This window comes from Heterodontus francisci, chromosome 1 (assembly GCF_036365525.1).
Source record: "Heterodontus francisci isolate sHetFra1 chromosome 1, sHetFra1.hap1, whole genome shotgun sequence".
In the NCBI taxonomy this organism is placed as follows: domain Eukaryota; kingdom Metazoa; phylum Chordata; class Chondrichthyes; order Heterodontiformes; family Heterodontidae; genus Heterodontus; species Heterodontus francisci.
This window is the reverse complement of record NC_090371.1, coordinates 201528185-201541931: the sequence shown is the minus strand read 5'-3', so window position 1 is coordinate 201541931 and position 13747 is coordinate 201528185. Positions and strand designations below refer to the sequence as shown.

At 45.0% G+C, this 13747-nt stretch overlaps 1 protein-coding gene across 1 annotated transcript in view; it reads left to right on the top strand.

Annotated features, from left to right (window-relative positions):
* ablim2 (actin binding LIM protein family, member 2) overlaps positions 1–13747 on the top strand; it is a 444286-nt gene that overhangs the window by 188680 nt on the left and 241859 nt on the right. The window lies entirely within an intron of this gene.

Sequence of the window (13747 nt, the reverse complement as noted above, 5' to 3'; positions counted from 1 at the left end):
TCAATGTTGAGGACTTCCAGGGCCACTCCCTCCTGTCTGTATACCACTGTATGTCCTGTCCCACCAGCAGTCATACTGATAGTGATGGAGGAGTCTGGGATGTTGGCTGTGAGGTATGATTCGGTGAGTATGACTATGTCAGGCTGCTTGACTATTCTGTGGGACAGTGCTCCCAATTTTGGCACAAGTCCCCACATGTTCACTGGACAGGGTGTGCCTTTTTCATTTCTGGTGCCTAGGTCAATGCCAGGTGGTCCGTCCGGTTTTATTCATTTTCAACTTTTCTAACCTCTGATTGATACAACTGAGTGGCTTGCTGGGCCATTTGGGCAGTTAACAGAACTACATTGCTGTGGGTCTGGAGTCATATATAGGCCAGACTGGATCAGGAAGGCAGATTTTTTTTCCTTAAAGAGCATTAATGAACCAAATGGGTTTTTACAACAATCTGGTAGTTTCATGATTCAACATTACTGAGACTAGCTTTTTATTCCAGATTTATCAACTCATTGAATTTAAATTTCACTAGCTGCAATGGTGGGAATTGAAGTCATGGCTCCAGGGCATTAGTCTGGGCTTCTGGATTACTAGTCCAGTAACAACCACTGCGCTACCATTTCCTGTTGATTTTACAACCTATTGTGATTGGGGTGGGTAGGGGAGAAAGAGAACTAGACAGACCACAGAAACAACTGACACATCTCCCACAGATTTTCTCTACAGTCCCTCTCTCAATGGTAACCTTCTATTACAATGTCAGCTAACTTTGCTGGAACAGTGGGTGGGTGACAAGTTAACTACCACCTGCAGCCACCCCCCTTTGTTTTAGCAACAGAGACCATTGAGACAATTGGAGCAGTCGACACCCATTTTGCAGTGCCTGTACAGCTACTTCCAAAGTGGCACATTTCTACATTAAAAAACTTATAAATGTGCAAAGGCATTTCCAAACATGTCGATAATTTCCTTTTTTTTAATATAACTACAATATATTAACAAAACTCAACACCAGAATAACTGGGGGAATTATCCCAGGCGAGGAGAGGTGGGTTTGCGTGTGTGCAGTGCTTTAAATTGCATAAAAGTGATGTCAGATCAGGATCTCGATATCATCCCACCCTCTTCTACATTTCATGGGGCAGGTTTGAAGGTGAGAGGGGCACCCCCTTGGATCTGTCACGTAAGTAATTAAGATACTATTACGACCAGATGAGGGTTCCCTCTCAGCCTTTTCCTGGTTTGACTTTAACAAGGTTTAATTTTTTTAAACACCGTGTTTTTAGCTTCCCCTCGGTGAATCCTTGCTCACTGCTCTCCAATTGTAATGGCAAAGGAATCAACCAGACAGGTTTTCTTAGATTTAAACAAGAAAGGTGGAAGTTTATTAACCTTAAAACTCTAATTCGGTTAAAACTCTAATTCGGTTAAAACTACTAAAAATGCGCGATGTGACCAGCATGCATACGCGATAAACACACACGCAGATAGAGACAGAAAAGGAGAAAGAATCAAGGGGAAAGGTTTGAAACAATAGCTGGAGTTCATTTACTGTCTTTTGAGTTTGATGTAAAGTCTTTGATTGCAGTTCAGTCTTGCCGTCTTGTTGGGGCCCAGTGCACTTTCAAACTTGTTTCAATGGTTTTCTGTCTTGAGTCTGGGTTTTCTTCCTTGGGTCCCTGTCTTTGTATGTGTGAGAGAGAGAGAGAGCCTAGGAGAGACCTTCCTTCTCTGTTATCTTCAAATTGCTGTCTGATTCAAACTGTTCTGTGAACACAATTCCGAACCAAACCTGGGCCAGCAGGTTAGTCATGTGAACAGCTTTTTTAAACCAAACTCTCCTGTGTTTTTGTAGATTCTCCATCTTAGCAGACACCCTCAGTGGTGGGGGGCGGGAAATGGAATGCTGGCATTTTACACGTTCAGTGTCTGGTGATCAAAATCCATTTAGGCTAATTGGATCAGGGAGCAATTCCATTGCCTTCTCCAGGCAACTGTCTCTTAGAATGCAAATGTTTCCAGCCACTGCTGTGATCTATTTAAACAAGTCAACTTTCCAGTCCAGCAACAGTTTACAATTAATGCCTCATATGATGGAATTAGTATGCCTCATTCTTGGCAAGTGGGGTTTTCCTCACATCTCCACCCCCAACGGAATGAAATGCGATTTTTAGAAGAGCGTTTCATTAAAAGAGAATAGAGAAAAGAGTAAGTACAGGAAAACACACATGCATCTCTCTCATTCATTCAGAAATCCTAAAAATTTGTTAGTGCCTGTCTTTTCTTGGTAGCAGTGCTGCTTTAAACTGCCCTGTTTGGTATCCCAATAAACATGTGATTTTTGGGGAAGTTTTTCAGTTTGCACATTTCCATGACTGCCTAGGGTGTCTTCCTGTTGAGGTCTGCAGGGGGAGGGGTAGATTTAATCAGCCCTAGGTTGGAGTTCTGCTCATGAGAGTCATTAGTGGGTGGATCCATTCTGAACTCACTTTCAGTGCTTTGATGAATCATTCAAGGGCTTTTCTCCTTAGGGTATGGTTGGTTCCCTTTTCTCCTGACTGTGGTGGAGGATTCTTTGTTAGTCTTCCCTTTGTCCTCCAGGACACTCCTGCTTGAAGGTATTTGTCCAGATTCTACTGCACTCCCCTGTGGCATCACCCTCACGGTTTCTCTGCCCTCTTGAGAACTTTCTTTGTCTCTGCAGGTTCCTGTAAATGCTGTTAGCAACTTGGGTGGGGTGCTTCTGGTGTCTGCATTTACGTAGGAGAATGTGGGGTCTAACATTTCAAACATTTTGGGGTTGGCTGATCGGACAGTAGGGGTTTTCATTTTGGATTCCTCTTGGATCTCCTTTAACCTGTCCTCTCTGTCCCTTTTTCCCCTTTCCTCTCTAACCTTTTGCCAGCCTTGTGCCTGCCTGTCCCCTTTTGTTCTCGTTGGGGGTCCCTTACAGTTCACCAGCCCACTGCTGGAGGGTCCTCCAAACACTGATACAAGACTTAGGGGTGCAGATTTCACTGTAGGTTGGGATTTCCCCTCAACCTGGCACATGTGGCACCTCCTATAGTACTCCACCACATCTTTGTGGAGTTTTGGCCAGTCAAACTGCTGTCTTATGTGGGCTTGGGTTTCTCGTATACCGACATGTACAGCCACTGTAATCTCATGGGCCATTCTTAATATTTCTCTCCAGTACCTCTGCGTTACCACTGCAGAGTGGTGAACTGGTGAACCACTGTCCACTCCTTGCTCCTGGTCTGTGAAGAGAACTCCACTTCCTCATCAGTATCTCGTTCTTTAAATAGTAGCAGTCAGGGACTCCCTCTGCTTCAGTTTCAGACTGGGCAACCTGTGCTAACTCTCTCAATACTGGGTCGGCTCACTGAGCCCAAGCTAGGGAAGATTAATTTAATTCATTCACTGGGTCTTCTGACTTTCCAAAGAAAGTCTCATACAGACAGACCTCATGGTCATCTACCTGCAGTGCCAATTCAGTCTCCTCTGGGGGAACTGGTTTGATCATGGCCCCATTCACTACACATTCAGGGAAACTGCAGGGGATCATCTCCTGCCGCTGCCCTGTCTCTCTGACCTCCTGTGGTCTCTCTTTCACTGCTGGGGAAGCTACCACCTTCACCCCTGCCAGATCGTTACCTAGGAGCAGGTCAACCCTGTCTACAGGCAAACTGGGGACAATCCCTATGGTCACCGGTCCCAAAACTAAGTAGCTTCAAGTACACCCAACATAAAGGTACAGGCGTACACTGCCCTCAAACACCATTCACCACCATTCTGGTGTTTACTGCATTCTCTGGGGGAAAGGTCAGGTCTTTTCCCGGTAAAAGGGATCTAGTGGCCCCTTTGTCCCTGAGGATTACTATGGGCTTGCTTGCCCAACTCACGGAGTATGGGGTTACTCTCCCTTCAGACAGTACCCAGCCCTGAATTACGCTCCTCCATATTGGCCATGCCCCCTAGTTGCCCCCTAGTTAACTCAAGCGGCCTCAGCTCTCTCTCTTTGCATTCCTTTTGAATGGTTCTTTCTTTCTCTCTCTCCTGTCTTGCTTTTTCTCCCTCTCCTCTCTTTTTCTTCATGTTCCTTCTGGAAGGTTCTTTCTTTCTCTCTCCTCTCTCTCTCTCTTTCTCTTTCCCTGTCTTCTAGTTCAAGTTTCCTCTGTTCCAGTTCTATCTTTGCTAGCAATATCCTATCAGAGTCTGTTTCTAACCCTGTTTCTGCTGCTTCAGTTTCAAGGGAAAAATGGCTGGCCACTAGTCTTAGGAGTTCAGACTTCCTAGCCTTGGCATGGACAGTGATCCCAAACTACTCAGCCATTTTTCTCAACTCTTCCATAGACAGTGCTTTTAACTTATCTCAAGTTACTTCACCCTGGCTTGGGGAGTTACTGGTTTCAGTCACAGACATGTTCATATTCTAGCGCACACAACCACAAGAAACCTGTATTGAAATCTTTTCACTTTTGATTGGGATCAATTTGACTTCCCACTTACAATTTCTCATTTGCCTGTGGGTAGAATCCGGATGCTAACCCCCAGTTTTCTGTTACGACCAGGTGAGAAAGGGGTACAGGGTTCCCTCTCAGCCTTTTCCAGGTTTGACCTTGAACAGGTTTAATTTTTTAAAACACCATGTTTTTAGCTTCCCCTTGGTAAATCCTTGCTCACTGCTCTCCAATTGTAATGGCAAAGAAATCAACCAGACAGGTTTTCTTAGATTTAAACAAGAAAGGTGGAAGTTTATTAACCTTAAAATTCTAATTTGGTTCAAACTGCTAAAAAATGCGCTGTGCGACCACACTGGCATGCCTATGCGATAAACACACACGCAGATAAAGAAAAGGAGAAAGAATCAAGGGGAAAGGTTTGAAGCAATAGCTGGAGTTCATTTACTGTCTTTTGAATTTGATGTAAAGTCTTTGATTGCAGTTCAATCTTGCCATCTCATTGGGGCCCAGTGCACTTTCAAACTTGTTTCAATGGTTTTCTGTCTTCAGGCTGGGTTTCCTTCCATGGGTCGCTGTCTTTGTGTGTGAGAGAGAGAGACCTTCCTTCTCTGTTATCTTCAAATTGCACTCTGACCCAAACTGGTCTGTGAACACAATTCAAAACCAAACCTGGGCCAGCAGGTTAATCATGCAAACAGTTTTTTTTTAACAAACTCTCCCATGTTTTAGTGGATTCTCCATCTTAGCAGACACCCTCAGTGGGGGCAGGTGGGGGGGGACATGGAATGCTGGCTTTTTACGCATTCAATGTCTGGTGATCAAAATCCATTTAGGTTAATTGGATCCGGGAGCAGTTCCATTGTCTTATCCAGGCAACTGTCTCTTAGGATGCAAATGTTTTCAGCCACTGCTGTGATGTCTTTAAACAAATCATCTTTTCAGTCCAGCAACAGTTTAAAATTAATGTTTCGTATGACGAAATTAATATGCCTTATTCTTGGCAGGTGGGGTTTTCATGACAATACTTAAAAGCCAATTAAGACCTGTTTTAACCCTCAATTCTGGATTGTCAGACATGGCACTTGTTTCCCAACCTGTCAGCAACTCACCAGGGTCACCAAGGCGAGTGCACAGTGGGAAGACCTTCTTCAGGAAACTGACAAGCTGGGAAGGTTTTGGTCTGAAATGAAAAGCTCCAGCCATAGCCATTAAGAGATTGATATTAAAGCACTTCTTCTCTGAGAGAGTGCTTGTACTGCTCAACAGGTGATTGTCAACTTCTTGGAAGGCACTTCTCTTGTCTTGCACTTCACTCAACTTCAGCTGCACTTCACTGCTGCCAGCCTTCACCACGTCTTGGGAGCAGCTTATGCAGCTCCACCTTGCATCTCTGATGAGGGACAAGAGGAGAAACAACACTGCTGACACCAGCAACAGCATCATCTGGCTTCTGCTTAGCCACATGCCCCTCCACTGGGCAGAGGGGATGGACACCGAGATCTAGCTTAAAAGAAGGCGGGACCCCAAACGCAGGGTCTACAGGCAGAGGATCAGCTGTCCTGATATGTCTGAACAGTGGAGGCCCAGGCTCACTGGGCAGGACATTGCCGACATCTACAACCTTCTGGAACAAGACCTCCTTCCCAGTGGAGCAGGTGGGCATGCATTGGCTGGTAAGATGTCTGTCACTGGAGGGCTACACACCACACACGCCCCCACGATCCCCCACCCCTCCTCACCACCCAGGTTTCTGCCTCTCGCCATGTTGTGTGCTCTCTCTCTCCTGCAAATATCAGATCCAAGCTCTGCAGTCCTGCCACTTTCTGTCCTGAATAGTGCTGGACAATTAAGAAACTAACTGGAGAAGGAAGCTCCAATAACATCCCCATCCTCAATGTTGGGGAAGCCCAACATGTCAAAAGACAAGGCTGAAACATTTGCAACCATTGACCTCCTCCTTGCGTCCCCATCATCATAGATGTCAGTCATCAGACAATTCTGTTCACTCCATGTGATATCAAGAAATGACTGAAGGCACTGGATATAGCAAAGGCTACTGGCCCTGCCAACATCCCAGCTGTAGCACTGAAGACTTGTGCTACAGAACTAGCCATGACCTTAACCAAGCTGTTCCAGCACAGCTACAACACAGGGATCTACCCGACAAGGTGTAAAATTGCCCAGGTATGTACTGCTGCAAAAAGCAGGACAAATCCAATAAGATAATTACGGCCCCTCGGTCACTCTTAATCATCAGCAAAGTGATGAAAGGTGTCTTCGACAGTGCTATCGAGTGGCACTTAGTCAGCAACATCAGGTTACCGATGCTCAGTTTTCAATCCACTGGGGACACTCAGTTCCAGACATCATTACAGCCTTGGTTCAAACATGGAAAAAAGAGCTGAATTCCAGAGTTGAGGTGAGAGTAATTGTCTTTGATATCAAGGCAGCATTCTATTCAGTGTAGCATCAGGTAACCCCAGCAAAATTGAAGTCATTGGGAATTAGGTGGAAAAATCTCCACTGGTTGGAGTCATACCTAGCACAAAGGAAGATGTTTGTGGTTGTTGGAAACCAATCTCAGCCCCAGGACATCATTGCAGGAGTTCCTTTGGATAGTGTCCTAGGCCCAGCCATCTTCAGCTGCTTCATCAATGACTTTCCCTCCATCATATGGTCAGAATTGGGTATGTTCACTGATGATTGCACAGTATTCAGTACCATTCACAACTCCTCAGACACTGCAGCAGTCCATGCCCACATGCAGAAAGACCTGGACAACATTCAGGCTTGAGCTGATTAAGTGGCAAGTAACATTCACACTGCACAAATGCCAGGTAATGACCATCTCCAACAAGACAAAATCTAACCATTGCCCCTTGACATTCAATGGCATTTCCATCACTGAATCCCCCACCATCTACATCCTGGGGGTTACCATAACTGGATCAACTATATAAATACTGTGACTACAAGAGCAGGTCAGATGCTGGGCATTTTGCAGCGAGCAATTCATCTCCTGACTCCCCAAAGCCCATCCACCATCTACAAGGCACAATTCAGGCATGTGATGGAATACTGTCCACTCGCCTGGATGGTTGCAGCTTCAACAACACTCGAAGCTTGACAGCATCCAAGACAAATGCTGCTTGATCGGCACCCCATCCACCACCCTAACCATTCACTCCCTTCACCACCGACGCAAAGTGGCAGCAGTGTGTACCATCTACAAGATGAACTGCAGCACCTCACCAAGATTCCTTTGACAGCACCTTCCGAACCCGCATCCTCTGCCACCTAGAAGGACAAGGACAGCAGACGCATGGGAAAACCACCACCTGCAAGCTCCCCTCCAATTGCATTGCTCACCATCCTGATTTGGAATTATATCGCCACTCCTTCACCGTCACTGGGTCAAAATCCTAGAACACCCCAACAGCCCTGTGGGTGTACCTGCATGACATGGACACAATCACCTTCTCAAGGGCAATTAGTAATGGACAATAAATGCTGACGTTGCCCAAGGACAAATGAAAAATAACCAATCAGAGAGGTGTGAGTGTTCATAATGGCTTGCATGGAGAGGAGGAAAAGAGAACATTTGTGGAAGGTGACGGTAAGGCATAGTTGCAAGAGGGCAATAGGATGAAGGTGGATGTGAGTTGACTGCTCAGGAGGTGCCTGGAGAGAGAAGAGTGAGTGGAGCTGCACTGTGTGTTGTCCTGAGGAGTGCTGGGCAGGAGAATGCTACGAAAGTCAGAGTGTGGAGATTGGCACCTGAAAGTGTAATGCCACTCACCTTTCCCACCTTCCTGAGGTTCTGGATCCTCATGGTGCACTTTCTCCAGGCTGGAGCACACATCTGGTGCTGACTTCCCTGGCCACTTCCATCTATGCCTGTTTGGTTAGAGAGGCTGCCTCTTCCTCTTGTCCTTGGGAGAGCTCACCGTACTGCTGTTCCTCAAATACTGCAGCAGAACCTCCAGGTAAGAGTGAGAGTCCTGTGGGGTGGGGGGGGGGGGGGGGAGCGCGTTTGGGTGGTGGGTGCAGCCTTTCCCAGTTTCCTCTCCATTCTTGTGGTTGCTGTAACTTCAAAAATCCAAGTGCTGGTGAGCCCTTGTAACCCATGTTTAATTAGAAATCCTTCTTGGATTCTTGATAAGCAAAGGAGTGGAAGGTTATCGGGGGTAGGTGGAATTGTGGAGAAATCAGTTCAACCATGAACTTATTGAATGGTGGAGCAGGCTCAAAGGGCCGAGTGGCCTGCTCCTACTCCTAATTCATATGTTTGTGTGTTCTTCTTAGGACAAAATGTTCACATCATCCTGCCTCCCCTCCCTGATTAGTTGGGGAATCCAGAGGCAGGATGCTAACGCTGTGGATCAGTGAAAAGGCCTCAGCAAAGCCTGCTGCTTCATCATTCGGGCTCCCAACCCACTAATGATCCCACTGTTCCAGCACGGACTAAATCCAGAAAATTCTGCCCACTGTTTCAGTGACCAAGCTGGTCTATCCTCTGTTGAGCATTAAATTAAAGAGTACATATTCACATGTCAGTCAGGAAAAGGGACAGAGAAGTTTAAAATTCCACTGTTTGTAACTCAGGAAAACATCAGAAATGTCTGAAATGAGACTGGTAGCCAAATGCAAAGGATCCCAGCCTTATGTCAAGGATTCTGTGGGCCTTAGGAACATCGGAGTGGAAGCAGGCCATTCAGCCCGTCAAACCTGCTTCGCCATTCAATTTGATCATGGCTGATCATCTATTTCAACACCACTTTCCCGTACTATCCACATATCCCTTGATGTCATTAGTATCCAGGTATCTATTGATTTCTGTCTTGAACATGCTCAATGATTGAGCTTCCACAGCCCTCTGGAGTAGAGAATTCCAAAGATTCACCACCCTCCGAGTGAAGAAATTCCTACTCATCTCAGTCTTAAATGGCCTACCCATTATTCTGAGACTATGTCCCCTGGTTCTGGACTCACTAGCCAGGGGAAAGCATCCTATCTACATCGCCTTGTCACGCCCTGTAAGAATTTTGTAAGTTTCGATGAGATCACCTCTCATTTTTCAAAACAGTACAGGCCCAGTTTCCTCAATCTCTCTTCATAAGACAATCCTGCCATTCCAGGGAATAGTTTGGTGAACCTCCTTTGCACTCCTTCTGTGGTAAGTATATCCTTCCATAGATGAGGAGACCAAAACAGTACACAATACTCGGGGTGCAGTCTCATCAAGGCTCTATACAATTGCAGCAAGACTTCTTTACTCCTGTACTCAAAACCCCTTGCGATGAAGGTTAACATACTATTTGCCTTCCTAATTGCTGTTAGCTTTAAGTGACTCATGAACAAGGACATCCAGGTCCCTTTGGACATCAACACTTCCCAATCTCTCACCATTTAAGAAATACTCTGCCTTTCTGTTTTTCTGCCAAAGTGGATAACTTCACACTTATTCACATTATATTCCATCTGCCATGTGCTTGCCCATTCACGTAGCCTGTCAAGTCCCTCGAAGCCTCCTTGCATCCTACTCACAACTCACATTCACACCTAGTTTTGTGTCATCAGCAAATTTGGAAATATTACATTTGGCCCACACATCCAAATCATTTGTATAGATTGTGAACAGCTGTGGCCCCAGCACGGATCCTTGCGGTACCCTACTAGTAACAGCCTGCCATCCTGAGAATTACCTGTTTATTCCTACTCTCTGTTTTCTTTCTGTTGACCAATTCTCAATCCATACCAGTATATTACCCCCAATCCCATGCGCTCTAATTTTGTTCCTGACCTCCTGTGTGGGACTTGATCAAAATCCTTCTGAAAATCCAAATACACCACATGCACTGGTTCTCCTTTATCTATGAGACAAGTAACACCTGCAAAAAGCTCTGTTACAACAAGGTGAGGCAGGGATCTAGGGCTTCCCTCAGCCTTTTCCTGGTTTGGCCGTAACAGGTTTTAATTTTTAAAACATCGTATTTTTAGCTTCCCCTCAGTGAATCCTTGCTCACTGCTCTCTAATTGTAATGGCAAAGAAATCAATCAGACAAGTTTTCTTAGATTTAAACAAGAAAGGTGGAAGTTTATTTACCTTAAATCTCTAATTCAGTTAAAACTACTAAAATATGTAACGCGACCATGCTAAAATGCATACGCAATAAACACACACAAATAGAGACAGAAAAGGAGAAAGAATCAAAGGGGAAAGGTTTGAAGCAATAGCGGGAGTTCAGTTACTGGCTTTGGGTTTGATGTAAAGTCTTTCATTGAAGTTAAGTCTTGCAGTTCTCATTGGGGCCCAGTGCACACTTTTATACTTGTTTCGCTGGTCTTCTGTTTTGAGGCTTGAGTTACTTCCGTGGGTCCCTGGAACTTTGCGTGAGAGAGAGAGAGGTGCTGTCTTGAAGTTCACTTGCAGTCGCTTCCCAAAACTGTCTGTGAGCACAATTCAATTAACCCCAGGTTGGCCAACAGGTTAGTCATGTGATTAGCTCCTTGTTTAGAGCAGCCTCGCCTGCGAGATTTGTGGATTCCTTCAAGCTCACCACTCTCAGTGGTGGGGGTGGGGGGGACGGTGGGGGCGGATGCTGGCTCAATGACTCTCAATGTCTGTTGCTCATCACTATGGATAAAAGCCATCTGGCTAATTAAATCAGGGAGTACTCCCTGTCTTCTTCTTGCAACTGTCTCTGAGAATGCAAATGTGCAGCCATGCTTTCAGCCACTGTTGTGGTCTTTTTAAATAAGTTATTTCAAGTCCAGCAACAATTCAAAAGTAATGTTCATATGACGAGATTAATATGTCTCATTTTGGCAGGTGTGGTTTCCGTCACAACTCTAACAGGTTTGTCAAGCGTGATTTCCCCCTCAAAAATCCATGTTGACTCAGAATCACAGCATTATTTTCTAAGTGTCTAGTTATCACATCCATTATAATAGATTCTAACATTTTTCCCACTACTGATGTCAAACTGACAGGTCTGTAGTTCTCTGTTTTATCTCTCCCTCCTTAAATAGCAGGAGTCCATTTGCTACTTTCCAATCTGCAGGAACCTTTACAAAATCATTAAGTTTTGAAAGATAACCACCAATGCATCCACTATTTCTTTAGCCACCTCCTTCAACACTCTTGAGATGTGTCTCATCGGGTCATCTGAAGATTTATCAACCTTCAGTCCAGTTAATTGTTCGAGTATTACCTTTTTATTAATACTAATTTCTTTCAGTTCCTCATTTTCATAAGTCCCTTGGTTCCCAGTATTTCTGGGAGATTTTCTACATCTTCCTCCATAAAGACAGGCACAAAGTAATTGTTTAGTTTCTCTGCCATTTCCCTATTCTCCATTATAAGTTCTCCTGTCTTCACCTGTAGTGGACTCACATTTGTCCTTGCTAATCTTTTCCTTTTCATGTACCTAAAGAACCTTTTACAGTCCACCTTTATGTTTCTCGCTAGCTTGCATTTTTACTTTCTTTATCAGTTTCTTCCTCATCCTTTGTTGGATTCTAAATTGCTCCCAGACCTTGGGCTTTCCACTTTTTCTGGCATCCTTATAAGCCACTTCCTTTGATCCAGTGCAATAGAGTCATAGAGTCGTACAGCATAGAAACAGGCCCTTCGGCCCACCGCGTCCATGCCGACCATAATGCCTATCTATACTAATCCCACCTGCCTGCATTAAGTCCATATCCCTCTATGCCTTGCTCATTCAAGTACCTGTCCAGATGCCTCTTAAATGTCGCTACTGTTCCTGCCTCCACCACCTCCTCAGGCAGTTCATTCCAGATACCCACTATTCTTTGTGAGAAAAATTTGTCCCTTTAATCCCCTTTAAACCTCCTCCCTCTCACCTTAAATCTATGCTCTCTAGTTTTAGTCACCCCGACCATGGGAAACAGACTCTGGCTATCTATCCTATCTATGCCTCTCATAATTTTATATACCTCTATCATGTCCCCTCTCAGCCTCCTTCGCTCCAGGGAAAACAGACCCAGCCTATCCAATCTCTCTTTATAACTCAAGCCCTCCAAACCAGGCAACATCCTTGTGAATCTTTTCTGCACCCCCTCTAGCTTCATCACATCTTTCCTGTAGTGCGGCGACTAGAACGGCACACAGTACTTCAAATGCGGCCTAACCAACGTTATATACAACTGTAACATGACGTCCCAACTCTTGTACTCAATGCCTCGGCCGATGAAGGCAAGCACGTCATACGCCTTCTTCACCACCCTGTCTATCTGTGTTAAAATCTTTAACTTATTTTGTTAGCCACGGTTGATTCATCTTTGTGTCTTTGAGGAATGTATGTTTGTTGTAGACCATGTAATACTTCTTTAAATGGAGTCAGGGGCAGCGATTCCCCAACTCCAGTTATTCCAGTGATGCTGGTTCTGAGTCAGCAGGTGGATTATCAGCAGTTCAGTGCTCCTGTAGAGGCCAGGTGTACCAGGCTGTAAAATGATTGATGTGGGGAACCAGAGGGTTGTGGTCTGCGCAACCAAAATTTCTGACCTCCAGGCGAAGGCAACAGCCCTAGCTGGGCCACTAGTTGAAAGAGTGCTTGGCATTGGAGAATTAATTAAGGGACCTCCCATGACCTTGTGAACTTTGGTCGAATCAGCACCAGAGGTGCTTCCGGGTACCTATACACTGGTCTGCTCTCTCTCTAGTCTTCTTTACATCTCCATCTTCATTTCACCTTTAAAAATTCTTTCACAACCCATCTCCGCAGTCAAGCTTTCCACTTAATTTCCTCATGTATCCTTATCACTTGTTCAGTGTTTATTCCCATTCACCACCTGTAAATCCTGTGGGAGGTTTTCCTGCATTAAATGCACTGTATAAATTTAAGTTATTGCTGTTGAAGTTCTACAAAGTCAGGGGGTACCCAATCTATTCACTGAGATGTCCTACAGTCTATGTAGGATTTTTCTATTAAATGCATTGGGTTCAGTTAACCCCCACCCCCAAACTTAGCAGACCAGGGAACATCAGTGTCCATTGTTACCTCATTCTAATTCAGGGTTTGATCCCTGTATCTCTGAACATCTGGACATGACAAGAAGATGGGAAATCTGATATCCACTTTCACACATCCTCTGCAGTGCACTTTTAAACACTGTTTGCCATCCGTGGCATGTGTCTGGTGTAGGATCTTAAGATGGCCTTTTCACAGGCAACTGTAGGCTATACTCCTCCTCAAGAAGGTTCTGCCATGGCTCCAGAATGGGTTTTCCCACAGTTCATAGAAGAAAAAATTATCATGTTC